Source organism: Henckelia pumila, chromosome 4 (assembly GCF_033568475.1).
Source record: "Henckelia pumila isolate YLH828 chromosome 4, ASM3356847v2, whole genome shotgun sequence".
NCBI classification, from domain to species: Eukaryota; Viridiplantae; Streptophyta; class Magnoliopsida; order Lamiales; family Gesneriaceae; genus Henckelia; species Henckelia pumila.
The window spans coordinates 9,352,559-9,367,279 of record NC_133123.1 but is presented as its reverse complement, the minus strand read 5'-3'; positions in this window follow the sequence as shown (position 1 = coordinate 9,367,279).

Below are 14,721 nucleotides of genomic sequence, written 5' to 3'. Positions count from 1 at the left end.
ATGGATAAACAATAACATGTTTACTTTGAGTTATTAATTTTGGTATTGAGACAATGATTGATGGACGGATTACAGTTTTACCTTCCATCTATGTTAAATAATCTTATGTTTAATTTTGTTTATTCATATATAATTTGGATTTGATTATTTTTTAATATTGTAAATTATTATTAATTCACAATTAAGTCATTTTCACGTATCAAAATTATTGGGTATATAAATATGTATTGTTTTAAAATAGTTAAAATTGATTAACTGTTTAGGATATGTTATTCCTCATGTAATTAAGGATGAAATATCTCATGAAATAAGAGTTGAATAACGTGCCTTAAAATTTGAGAAAAATTGATTTTTTGAAAGTGAAAAATGAATGAGATTGGATTACAAACTCATCATATGACTATCAGGTCAAGTAAACACACCCTTAAAATAAAGTCAAATTCGTAACATTCCACTTCAATGACATCATATTAACATAAAAAAAAACATTTCTTATGTGCTATTAATTAATGTAATAAACTGGCGTGCCCATGGGCAAATTTGTCCAGTCAATTGTCACCTCCTTATCTAGGGCCCACAAATGAAATCCACGGTTATGTTATGCCGAATGATAACGGCTATTTCTACACTGCTGATCGCACGGTGGAAAACGACTGTAAATGTTCGTAGCCGGTTTTAGCCGTTGGATAAGATGAAATTTTAACGGTTGGGGTCAAAATTTGGGCGGTTGACTTTCCATCCCCTTCTGACGCGGTCAATGAGAACGGTTAATTGAATATATGTTATATTTTACAAATTGGAGTTTTTAAATGGTCAATAGACAAAATTTACAAGTTTGTTTGACTTTATTTTTAAAATTTTTGGTGAAATAAATATTTTTCCTATCTTGTTATATATTTCAATGCAACGGCCATCTAAGCCGATTGATTTGAAATGCATCGATAAAAATAGTATAAAACAGTGATAGATTTAGGAATTTTTTTACGGATAAAATGTGTAAGTTTTATTGAGTAAACAAAACGTCAACATATATAAATTTAACCAATCAAACCGAAAATTTTTGTCACACCCAATAAAAAAGCAAAAGAAAAAAAAAACAGATTTTTTAAACATAGATTTCTCCTTTTACAAATTGACATGCGGGGATTGAAAACTTAAAAACCCTTAAAAATAAGGTCAGTCCTAAAAAATAATAACTAGAATCTAAAAATTTATTACAAACATATGTCTAGCATTGATGAGATTAATAGTTTGTCTAAAATAACAAATATGCTCACATATGACAAGTCATAAATACGATAATCACAACTTTAATAGTGAAAAAGAAAAGTTTTCAACTCTAATTCCTAAAAGCAAAGACAATATGCCTCTAGTTTTTTCATATGCATATTGTTCAAAACCCACAAAATTTGTATTTTTACTTTTTGTCTCGAATATCTTTTCTAAATGAAATTTAAAAAATTGATTTCCCAACCAAGAGAACCCCAATTTTTTTGTAGTATTGATAAAATAGTTCACAAAAGCTACTATAATTTGGTGGTTATCCTAAGTATTTTTGTTCTGAATTTTGAAATTTGCATTATATATATGTTCCCCAAAACAAAGATTTGACATTTTGATACATTGAAGCTTGTTATGTAGTTTGGAGTATAAAGAAAATGTCTCATCCGAGCCCACTTTTTCATCGGTGTGCATTTTTTTACTTATTATTAGTGAAATCGATTGTTTTTTAAAAATAAATAAATAAAAATAAAAATAAAAAATAAATCGATTGATTCTCTGTAAATATTTTTTTTTTTAGGATAAAACTTGTAAATCTTATTGAGGAAGAATAAGGTCATGAATTACAAGGTTTATCAACAAAAAGGAAAAATTCCCATGTACCACATAGACGGGGATTGGGAAGAAAAAACAAAATGAGCCAAGGAATGTGAAACGACCCTAACTCTATAATTAATAAATAAATATGCGGAATTTTTTTATATATATACTTACTAAATAAAATATGTACATATATGCCCATACATACATGCACAGAATAAAAAGATTTAAAAATAAATAAATAAATAAATGATTAAATACTTAAATAAAAATGCATTCTTTAAAATAAAATAAATATCTGAGTCAAACATTTAATTAAAAATACTACATAAATAAAATGATTAAAATTTGCATGCACTGACAATATTCAATAAAATATTCAAAACTCACAACCACTGAAAAAAATAATATAAAATGTAACATGCTGACATAAATAAAACATAAATGTGACTCAGACATCTATCACGGTCACGGGGTCACTGCATGCCCGCTCATACATCCTCGCCTCCGGTGGGTACAACCTCATCCTCAACGTACTCACCTGCACCATACCAGTGTAGTGAGCCTAGAGGCCCAACATGCTACCATAACAAGGGTTTAAAATAATTTAAAACAATTAAATACTAATACATACATATACATGAATGAGCATGCTTGAAAATTTCATAGCATAACATAACTTAACTTAACTTAAATAACATAATACATAAACATTGTTGAGCAATTATTTTCTAACATCGCATGGTTGTATCCGTAGTGTAACCTTAAATCATACATTAAATACTGATCAGCGTGGAAACCAACGTACGTGGCGGTGACGAATCACCTCTTAAATTGGCAGTAAACTGCCCTTCAATAGGTCACATATGGGGACGAATCCCCCTTAAATTGTCACACTACTTCAACTTCCAACATAAAATATATTATTATTACTCAACCTTAAACATTTAATTATGCATAAAATTATTCCATGAATGCATGTACTTAATTAAAATGTGTGTCCTTCATATATATTTAATTTAAATTTCTTACTAACATATAAATATTAAAATAACTTCAATGCATGAAAATAATTAAATATATAATCAGGACACATGCAATTTTTTCATGGATGGTCCTGGACTGCTGGCCCTAACACTCAAGCCTATTTACTTAAATCTGGCCCATTAACACTGAAACTGGCCCAATAACATACTTAAGCCCAATAAAAATTATTCTAAGCCCAATTAAATAATTTAAAGCACATAAAAGCATTCTAGACCCAAAAACAACTTAAACTGGCCCAATGGGCCCAAAAGCCCAAAGACTGGCCCAATAACTTTTATGGGCTCAAAAGCCCATAAAATTAATGGACTAAATTAATTAAAATTTTAAAAATCCAAATAAAATTATTTGGGAGCCCAAATAATTTTATTTCAAATTAATTGGTCCAAAAACCAATTAATTCATAAAATACTTTAAAATTAAAAAGACTCGAGCCCGGCGCACCAAACCCGGACCCGGACCAACTTAACTCGACCCACTAACCTACTGACCCGACCCAAGCCCCACAACCCGACCCGGACCCTGCTGAACCCTAAAACCCGACAACCCGAAGCTTCCTCTCCCCTGCTGCCCTCGGCTGCGTGCAGCAGCCCTTCCAGGGCTGCTGCCGCTCCAGCCCGGCCCCCACTGGCCGGTCGCCGCCGGCAGGACCTTCACAGGGTCCTGCCGGTCCTAACCTATGCACCCACCAGACCCCTGCCTGCCCTGCATGACCGCACACTCACCCCTTCCGCTAAACCCTAATCTGTCAACTAAGGGGCCGATCTGCACATGGTGGTTTTCTGGGCTCGTTTGGCTCGAACCACTCAAGCCACTCGAGTCCAGGCCACGCACCACGCCTTCTGAACCCCTACCAGCAATCGTACCATGCATGGAGGAATAAAAAAAACGTGAGCATGTCCATCAAAACAATCAAAGCCGTGCGCCTACAACAAACATCGATTTGTTTTCTGAAAAATTTTAAATAAAACTCTGATGTTCACCCACACACACGCCTAAAACAGATATGGCACGAAAAAGAAGGGAAAGAATCATGCCTTTCACCGATGAATTCAAAGAACGAATTGCGTAGAACGTTTCCCGGGACGATGAACGATGAACATCCCTTCAAAACCGAGCTATGGAGTTCTCGAGGATTGCTAGATGAAGAAGATGAAGATGGAGGAGATGGAGTGACGGCTGAATAAGGTGAGTGATCGGGTGGTTTGGGTAGATTAGGTTTTGGGGTTTTAAATTTTTAATTAAAATATGTTTTAGGATAATTAAATATTAATAATGGTTTTAATACTAAAATATATAAGTTAAAAAGCTCCAACTAATACTTAAAAATCTGATACTAAAATAAAAATCCCGAAATATTAAATTAAGGGAATTTTAAAAATACTAAAAAGTCAATATTTTGGCTAATTTTGAATAAAATGGACTTCTAAAATTATATAAAATTAAATACTTAAAATTTTGAGATAATAAAACTCAAAATAATATTTTAGGGCTCTAAAAAGGCTCATAAAATAATTTGGGTGGAAAGTTGTCATCTCGTCCGTCCACGGTCCCGTCAACGCGATAAAATAATTAAAATACTAAAAATCATAAAAATAACTAATTATGAGTTAAATGCTTAAAAAAATAAATTAAATCATGCACAAATAATTCATATAATTATTTAACCCATAAATCTAAAATTTAAATAATTAAATATCCTAATTATGCATGCGGATTTACGTATTTAAAATACCGGGTGTTACAATTCTCCCCCCCTTAAATTGAATTTCGTCCTCGAAATTAAAGTACTTACCCGAACAGCTCCGGGTAGCGAGTCCTCATGTCAGCCTCGGTCTCCCAAGTAGCTTCCTCCTCCGAGTGATTCAGCCACTGGACTCTGACCATCGGTATGACCCGCGTCCTAAGCCTCCGCTCCTCCCTAGCCAAGATCCGCACTGACCTCTCCTCATACACTTGATCTGGTGGCAACTGTAAGGGCTCGAAATCCAACACATGCGACGGGTTGGAGACATATATCCGAAGCATAGATACATGGAAAACGTTGTGCACTGCCGCTAGCCCTGGAGGTAGATCTAAACGGTAGGCCAACGTGCCAACTCTCTCCAAGATCTCGAATGGCCCTATATACCTCGGATTAAGCTTGCCTCTCCGGCCAAAACGCACTAATCCCTTCATAGGTGACACCTTCAGGAATACGTGATCACCTACAGCGAACTCCAAATCTCGTCGTCTGGCATCTGCATAACTCTTCTGCCGACTCTGAGCAGTCCTCATCCGATCTCGAATCTGAGTCACTATGTCAGATGTCTGCTGCACAATCTCAGGACCCAGTAAAATCCGCTCACCAACCTCATCCCAATGCACAGGAGATCTGCATCTCCTCCTATACAATGCTGCATAAGGAGCCATACCTATAGACGACTGAAAACTGTTGTTATAGGTAAACTCCACTAATGGCAGTCTAGTCTCCCAAGAGCCCCAAAAATCAATGACACAAGCTCTCAGAAGATCCTCGAGAACCTGGATCACCCTCTCAGACTGACCATCTGTCTGGGGATGAAATGTTGTACTGAACAAAAGCCTCGTCCCCAAAGCTGTGTGCAGACTCTTCCAAAACGCAGATGTGAATCTCGGATCTCTGTCTGACACAATAGACACTGGTATGCCATGCAGTCTAACAATCTCTCTGATGTAAAGCTCTGCATACTGTGTCAAATTATAAGTAGTCCTCACCGGCAAGAAATGAGCTGACTTGGTGAGTCTATCCACAATCACCCAAATCGCTGTGCAACCTCTGGCACTCCTCGGTAAGCCAACCACAAAGTCCATCGTAATATTCTCCCATTTCCATTCCGGAATAGGAAGAGGTCTAAGAAGTCCTGCTGGACGCTGATGCTCTGCCTTGACTTGCTGACAAGTCAAGCACTCTGACACCACTCTCCCGATGTCACTCTTCATCCCGGGCCACCAATACAATAGCTGCAAATCTTTGTACATCTTCGTACTTCCGGGATGAATGGAGTACGGAGATGTGTGAGCTTCTGCTAAAATCTCAGCTCTCAACTGATCGACGTTCGATACCCACATCCTACCACGGTACTGAACGATACCATCCTCCACTGTATACAAGAGATTACCTCTAGCCTCATCTCTCTGTCTCCATCGCTGCAACTCCTCATCAGTAGACTGTCCCTCCCTAATCCGATCTCGCAGAACTGGCTGCACCGTCAACACTGACAAGCTCGGTGCACGACCACTCGGATAACACTCCAAGCCAAATCTCTGAATCTCGCTCTGTAGTGGTAACTGTACGGTCAAACATGATACCACTGACGACTTCCGACTCAAAGCATCGGCCACTACATTAGCTTTACCCGGATGGTAGCTAATGTCACAATCATAGTCCTTCACCAACTCCAACCATCTGCGCTGTCTTATGTTCAACTCCTTCTGTGTGAAGAAGTACTTGAGACTCTTGTGGTCTGTGAAAATCTTGCACTTCTCGCCATACAGATAGTGCCTCCAGATTTTCAAAGCGAAGACCACTGCTGCCAACTCCAAGTCATGCGTCGGATAATTCTGCTCATGAATCTTCAGCTGCCTCGACGCATACGCAATAACCTTACCACATTGCATAAGCACTGCGCCTAAACCTAGTTTAGACGCGTCGGTGTGCACCACTAACTCCTCGTGTGGTACTGTCATCGCTAACACTGGTGCAGTAGTGAGTGCTTCCTTCAGCTGATCGAAGCTCCTCTGACAGTCTGAACTCCAGATAAACTTCGCATTCTTCTTGGTCAAGGAAGTCAAGGGTACTGCAATAGAGGAAAAACCCTTGATGAACTTCCTATAATATCCTGCCAAACCCAAGAAACTGCGAATCTCTGAAGCATTCTTCGGAATACCCCAATTCTGCACTGCCTCAACCTTAGACTGATCAACTGCAATCTCATCTCTCGAAATAATGTGGCCAAGAAATGCCACCTGCTCAAGCCAAAACTCGCACTTGCTGAACTTGGCATACAACCGATGCTCCCTCAAAGTCTGCAAGGCTGTCCGAAAATGCTGTCTATGCTCCTCAATGCTCCTAGAATAGATCAAAATATCATCAATAAAGACTATGATGAACTGATCTAGATATGGCTGAAAAACTCGGTTCATGAGATCCATAAAAACCGCTGGAGCATTGGTCATCCCAAATGGCATCACTAGGAACTCGTAATGCCCATACCGTGTCCTGAAAGCAGTTTTGGACACATCTGCATCTCTAACACGCAACTGATGATAACCAGATCGCAGGTCGATCTTGGAGAACACCGAAGCTCCCTGCAACTGGTCAAATAAATCCTCTATCCTCGGCAATGGATACTTGTTCTTCACTGTGACCCTGTTGAGCTCTCGATAATCGATGCACAGTCTCATACTGTCATCCTTCTTCTTCACAAATAACACTGGAGCCCCCCATGGAGAAAAGCTAGGACGAACAAAGCCTTTCTCTAATAACTCCTGAATTTGCTCCTTCAACTCTTTCATCTCGGTCGGAGCAAGTCTGTACGGTGTCTTAGAGATAGGCACGGTGTCTGGCACTAAGTCGATGCTGAACTCCACATCTCTCACTGGTGGAATTCCTGCAACATCCTCCGGAAAGACATCCGGAAAGTCACGAACCACCTCTATCTCTGATAATGATCTGCTAAATGGCTCTGAAGTCGTGACAATACTCGCTAGAAACCCCTGGCAACCCCGTCTCAACAACTTCCTCGCTTGAATATGAGATATCACCTGAGGAATATCACTGCTCTGAGATGCATGAAAAGTGAACGGGTCGCCTACTGTAGGTCTCACTGACACTGATCTCCGACGAAAATCAATCGAAGCTCCATTGACTGTCAACCAGTCCATACCCAAAATCAAATCGAATCCACTCAAAGGCAAAACTACTACATCTGCTCGAATGGAGTGTCCCTTCAGCTCCAACTCCAATCCTCGAATAACCTTCGAGGTAGAAATAATCTGCCCTGACGGCATAGTAACATCATACCCACTGTCAATACTCTCAGGTGTAACGCCTACCCGCCTGATAAACTCCAGGGAGATAAACGAATGCGTAGCCCCTGAATCTAGCAACGCAAACGTGGAGTTGCCTCCAACTAGAATTCTCCCTGCACACAGAAAATTCCCAACAGTTTCATACCACTACTAAATTTTTCCCCAACGAGCCACTACAAATTCTTAATTCTAATCACAAGTAAAACATGCTTCCTATTCTAACATGCAGTTAAATAACCCAAATAACAACAAATTCCAAATTAAAGACGAAATTTTTAACCAAAGGAAAATTATTAAAATGCTAGGGATAAGATATACCGGTGATCAAGGAGGTGTCTGGATCTACCTCCTCGGCCTGCATCACAAACACCCTACCAGCGGTGTTCTTCTTCCTCGGGCAGTTAGCTATCTGATGCCCTGGCTCCCTACAGTGGTAGCAAACTCCTGCTCCCAATAGACAAGGTCCCGAATGCATCTTCTGGCACTTCGGGCAAGTAGGATAAGCTATGGCATTAGGGGCCCCGCCCCTCTGCTGCTGCGGCCTCTGCTGCTGTGGCCTCTGCTGTGGATTCGGGCCCTTAGCCGGCCCTGTATACTGCTTCTTCGCAGGAGGCTGCGAAGATGGTCGCTGATACCCAGCCTGAAACTGCCTCTTCCCCTGCTGCTCTCTCTGAATCTCTCTCCGACCCTCATCGGAACGCAAGGCTCTACTGACTGCAGACTCATAAGTAAGAACGTCTGCCATGCGAACATCATGCTTGATATCCGCCCTCAAACCCTCCACAAACTGCCTCAACTTCTCTGGTGGACTATCTGAAATCAGAGGCACAAAGTGACAGCCCCTCTCGAACTGTCTCACATACTCAACCACTGTCTTGTCCCCCTGACGGAGACTCATAAACTCTCGGATCATGCGACTGCGCACATCCTCAGTGAAGTACTTGGCGTAGAAGATACGCCTAAACTCTGCCCAGGTCAGTGTAGGAAGGTGAACTCCCCTGGCTGCACCCTCCCACCAGAGCGCTGCATCACCCCTCAGCATGTACGTCGCACAGTTCACCCTGTCGGTGTCTGTGATCCCCATATAAGCAAATATGGACTCCAGAGAGCGAATCCATCCCTCCGCCACCAAAGGATCGGTGGTACCAACAAACTCCTTGGGTCCCTTCTTCTGGAACCTCTCAACAACGTCCTCCTCGTGGGACAACCTGGGACGAGTAGCCTGCTGCTCTAACAGAGCAGTAATCCCTGCCATCATATTTGCATTGGCCTGCTCCAATGCTGCAATAGGGTTCTGCGGAGGTGGAGGTGGAGGTGGAGGTCCCCCACGTCTGTTAACTGGTCTCGGAGGCATTCTGCACCACCACATATTTCTTTACGTAAATCGTCATGCATAACTAAGTTGTTTAAAAGTAATACTAACTTAAATCCAAAGAATTAAATCATGCTATAAACACTTAAAACTTACAGACCGGTAGCGTGGATTTCTGAGCTCGCATAGCAGTAATGACCCCTCCGAGGACCGTGCTTTGATACCAACTGAAACGACCCTAACTCTATAATTAATAAATAAATATGCGGAATTTTTTTTATATATACTTACTAAATAAAATATGTACATATATGCCCATACATATATGCACAGAATAAAAAGATTTAAAAATAAATAAATAAATAAACGATTAAATACTTAAATAAAAATGCATTCTTTAAAATAAAATAAATATCTGAGTCAAACATTTAATTAAAAATACTACATAAATAAAATGATTAAAATTTGCATGCACTGACAATATTCAATAAAATATTCAAAACTCACAACCACTGAAAAAAATAATATAAAATGTAACATGCTGACATAAATAAAACATGCATGTGACTCAGACATCTATCATGGTCACGGGGTCACTGCATGCCCGCTCATACATCCTCGCCTTCGGTGGGTACAACCTCATCCTCAACGTACTCACCTGCACCATACCAGTGTAGTGAGCCTAGAGGCCCAACATGCTAACATAACAAGGGTTTAAAATAATTTAAAACAATTAAATACTAATACATATATATACATGAATGAGCATGCTTGAAAATTTCATAACATAACATAACTTAACTTAACTTAAATAACATAATACATAAACATTGTTGAGCAATTATTTTCTAACATCGCATGGTTGTATCCGTAGTGTAACCTTAAATCATACATTAAATACTGATCAGCGTGGAAACCAACGTACGTGGCGGTGACGAATCACCTCTTAAATTGGCAGTAAATTGCCCTTCAATAGGTCACATATGGGGACGAATCCCCCTTAAATTGTCACACTACTTCAACTTCCAACATAAAATATTTTATTATTACTCAACCTTAAACATTTAATTATGCATAAAATTATTCCATGAATGCATGTACTTAATTAAAATGTGTGTCCTTCATATATATTTAATTTAAATTTCTTACTAACATATAAATATTAAAATAACTTCAATGCATGAAAATAATTAAATATATAATCAGGACACATGCAATTTTTTCATGGATGGTCCTGGACTGCTGGCCCTAACACTCAAGCCCATTTACTTAAATCTGGCACATTAACACTGAAACTGGCCCAATAACATACTTAAGCCCAATAAAAATTATTCTAAGCCCAATTAAATAATTTAAAGCCCATAAAAACATTATAGACCCAAAAATAACTTAAACTGGCCCAATGGGCCCAAAAGCCCAAAGACTGGCCCAATAACTTTTATGGGCTCAAAAGCCCATAAAATTAATGGACTAACTTAATTAAAATTTTAAAAACCCAAATAAAATTATTTGGGAGCCCAAATAATTTTATTTCAAATTAATTGGCCCAAAAACCAATTAATTCATAAAATACTTTAAAATTAAAAAGACTCGAGCCCGGCCCACCAAACCCGGACCCGGACCAACTTAACTCGACCCACTAACCTACTGACCCGACCCAAGCCCCACAACCCGACCCGGACCCTGCTGAACCCTAAAACCCGACAACCCGAAGCTTCCTCCCCCCTGCTGCCCTCGGCTGCGTGCAGCAGCCCTTCCAGGGCTGCTGCCGCTCCAGCCCGGCCCCCACTGGCCGGTCGCCGCCGGCAGAACCTTCACAGGGTCCTGCCGGTCCTAACCTATGCACCCACCAGACCCCTGCCTGCCCTGCATGACCGCACACTCACCCCTTCCGCTAAACCCTAATCTGTCAACTAAGGGGCCGATCTGCACATGGTGGTTTTCTGGGCTCGTTTGGCTCGAACCACTCGAGCCACTCGAGTCCAGGCCACACACCACGCCTTCTGAACCCCTACCAGCAGTCGTACCATGCATGGAGGAATAAAAAAAACGTGAGCTTGTCCATCAAAACAATCAAAGCCGTGCGCCTACAACAAACATCGATTTGTTTTCTGAAAATTTTTAAATAAAACTCTGATGTTCACCCACACACACGCCTAAAACAGATATGACACGAAAAAGAAGGGAAAGAATCATGCCTTTCACCGATGAATTCAAAGAACGAATTGCGTAGAACGTGTCCCGGGACGACGAACGATGAACACCCCTTCAAAACCGAGCTATGGAGTTCTCGAGGATTGCTAGATGAAGAAGATGAAGATGGAGGAGATGGAGTGACGGCTGAATAAGGTGAGTGATCGGGTGGTTTGGGTAGATTAGGTTTTGGGGTTTTAAATTTTTAATTAAAATATGTTTTAGGATAATTAAATATTAATAATGGTTTTAATACTAAAATATATAAGTTAAAAGCTCCAACTAATACTTAAAAATCTGATACTAAAATAAAAATCCCGAAATATTAAATTAAGGGAATTTTAAAAATACTAAAAAGTCAATATTTTGGCTAATTTTGAATAAAATGGACTCCTAAAATTATATAAAATTAAATATTTAAAATTTTGAGATAATAAAACTCAAAATAATATTTTAGGGCTCTAAAAAGGCTCATAAAATAATTTGGGTGGAAAGTTGTCATCTCGTCCGTCCACGGTCCCGTCAACGCGATAAAATAATTAAAATACTAAAAATCATAAAAATCACTAATTATGGGTTAAATGCTTAAAAAAATAAATTAAATCATGCACAAATAATTCATATAATTATTTAACCCATAAATCTAAAACTTAAATAATTAAATATCCTAATTATAAATGCGAATTTACGTATTTAAAATAACAGGTGTTACAGAATGAGCCACGACATTAGCTTGTCGCCTATTATGCAGGAGCCGTGTGTTACAATTAAGATCAAGTAGATTTTTTATGGAAGTGCCTACTGCACCAATATAATTAAAGTCCGCTTCTGGAGTGATGACTGCTTGCACCGCAAGAAGCGAATCCAAGTAAACTTTGTCAATCTTCAAACCACAATCCTTAGCTAACCGAAGGCCCTCTTCTATAGCCAGTAACTCCGCAATTACAACCGAAGAGGGGTTGTGTATCAAACGAGCAAAAGCCAAGACTTCTCTGTAATTAATAATATACATTAATGACCTAGTCAATTTTCTAGGTCAATCAAAAATAGATTCGACTAAGAACCAGTCTTGCAGGTTTAATAATATATTAAATTCGCTTGTAAATTTTTTAGGCACAAATGGAAAGACATTGACTCCAAAGTTTTCAAACAATAATTCCTAACAAATATAATGATCAGAAACAAAGAAAAGGTGTATCAAAGAAAAGAACGAAGAGGGGGGAAAAATCTTCCCGTTTATAAATTTCACAAAACATATGTAAATGAAGATATTTTAGTTTAATAACTTTTCATTACTCCTCAAAGTTGAATATAGAAGAATGTAACCAATAAATTTTATCTGGACATACATGGTTTGCAGGTTGGTACACATATAAATTTTTTTATCTAATATACATCCAAATTATAATAGTTATAGGTATCTCGTCATGAATAATCATGATCGATCTAGTGTTATGCAATTACTTAAAAAAAACTATTTTATCATTTTTTTAAGGAACTATTCTATCATTTATTATTTATTAAGCATTCAGATTGTCATATTCGAAAGGATCACTTCTATATAAGAGTGTGTCATTTTCCAAGTACTCCTGCAACCAATATTTTAATTTAAAATATTTTCATAAATATCATAAATATTTAGTCTAGTTTTGGATTTGCATAGGATGCTCCTCACAACTTGCGGGTCATAGTCATAGATCTAATTTATTTTCCAGGCATTAAATACAACGTATTAAATTGAAACACCACCAGCAAATAATCATAACACCACAGCTCCAATTTGTTGCTTAAAATGGATGGACCTAAGGATAAACAGGTGATATCAATAGCTATCTTGTGCAATTTTTCTCTAATATAGTAAAATCAACCTCTTTATTCTCTGTTTGTTGAGGGGCATGTCTTGTGCAATCGTTTTCCAAGAAAGATCATATTTGCATTTTTCCAGTGAAATGAAAAATCATGTTCATGTATGGTGACAAGTACGATCCATCTGCTAACATCGAATCATCCTATACAAATAAAAGATGCTCGATCTACCTGTTGATACATGATTTTTCGATTCTACGGATTGATTCCCTTTACTTGCATTCTTATAACATCAGAAATTTGTGTGGCCATTTTCACTGGCTCCAAAAATTTATGATGCATCATGGGATAGGATTGGGAAGAGGATGAATGGCCATATAAGGGATCTCCTTTCTTTCTCAAAGGACCAAAAATATTCAGATTTTGTAAAAAGATTCTTGTAGAATTTATGTCATATTGTTGATATATACTTCTCAAATTTTATTGTTCATATAAATTTTTTTGAACCCTAAATAATTAATATTTATTCCAATTAGGCTCCATTCATGCTCCCCACACATGATTGTATTAACTAGTATCGATATCTTCTCGATGCTTTAAAAAAATGTCAACATCTGGAATATGGGGTCATACACAGAAGGGGGAGCCCCCCTTTTCACGAGTTACTTTTGACACAATACAATTTATAATAATGATTCAAGCAAAACATATAAAAGAGCCTTTTATAAATAAAATCAATTAGCATCATATATAGAACAAATTAAATCCCTTCGACGAAAGATTTTCTCCGAATGTTTGTCGGCACAGTCGGAGAAAAAATTTCAATACATTTTGTTATACTTACGAGATATTTGGACGAACATCTCACTTAAAAACAAACATGTAGAGTGCATCAGCGTAAATACACTGTAGCGTTTCTACCGATGCAAGCACAAAATCGCCCTAGTTCTTCTGTCTATAGAGGGGCCTGTTGCCTAAGACAAACCTTTGGAAGGACTACTACTTCTGCTGGTGTCGGTATGTGCCTGCAGATGGCGCGCATCTGAACTAATATTTTTCATTCAAAACCAAAGATTTGGTGTGGACCACTTCTATTGGACATCACAATTAATCAGCGTGGCACGAGAAAATAAAGATGCAAAGCCTCAATTAAAGTACTTCAAGCTTTTTTCCATGGTCAAATCGCGTCAGTACCTCTATGAAAATTCAAAAATGAAAAAAAAAATCTCATGTAAAATTAGTAACATTTAAAACCCAAAATTCCTTGCAAATGAAGTGAATTATATGCTTAATTTAAAACAAAACACCAACCAACATGTAAGAGATTATTAATTTTATAGAGGGAGTGTCGTGTTTCTTTGGGATGTGCTCTTTTTCCTAATAATAATAGCTAATATTCATGTGCCAAAATGAATATAAAAAGTCTAAGTTCCTCTACATGTGAATTTGCATGTCACTCACGGAATGTCTTATAAATAGCATGCGTCCCCATA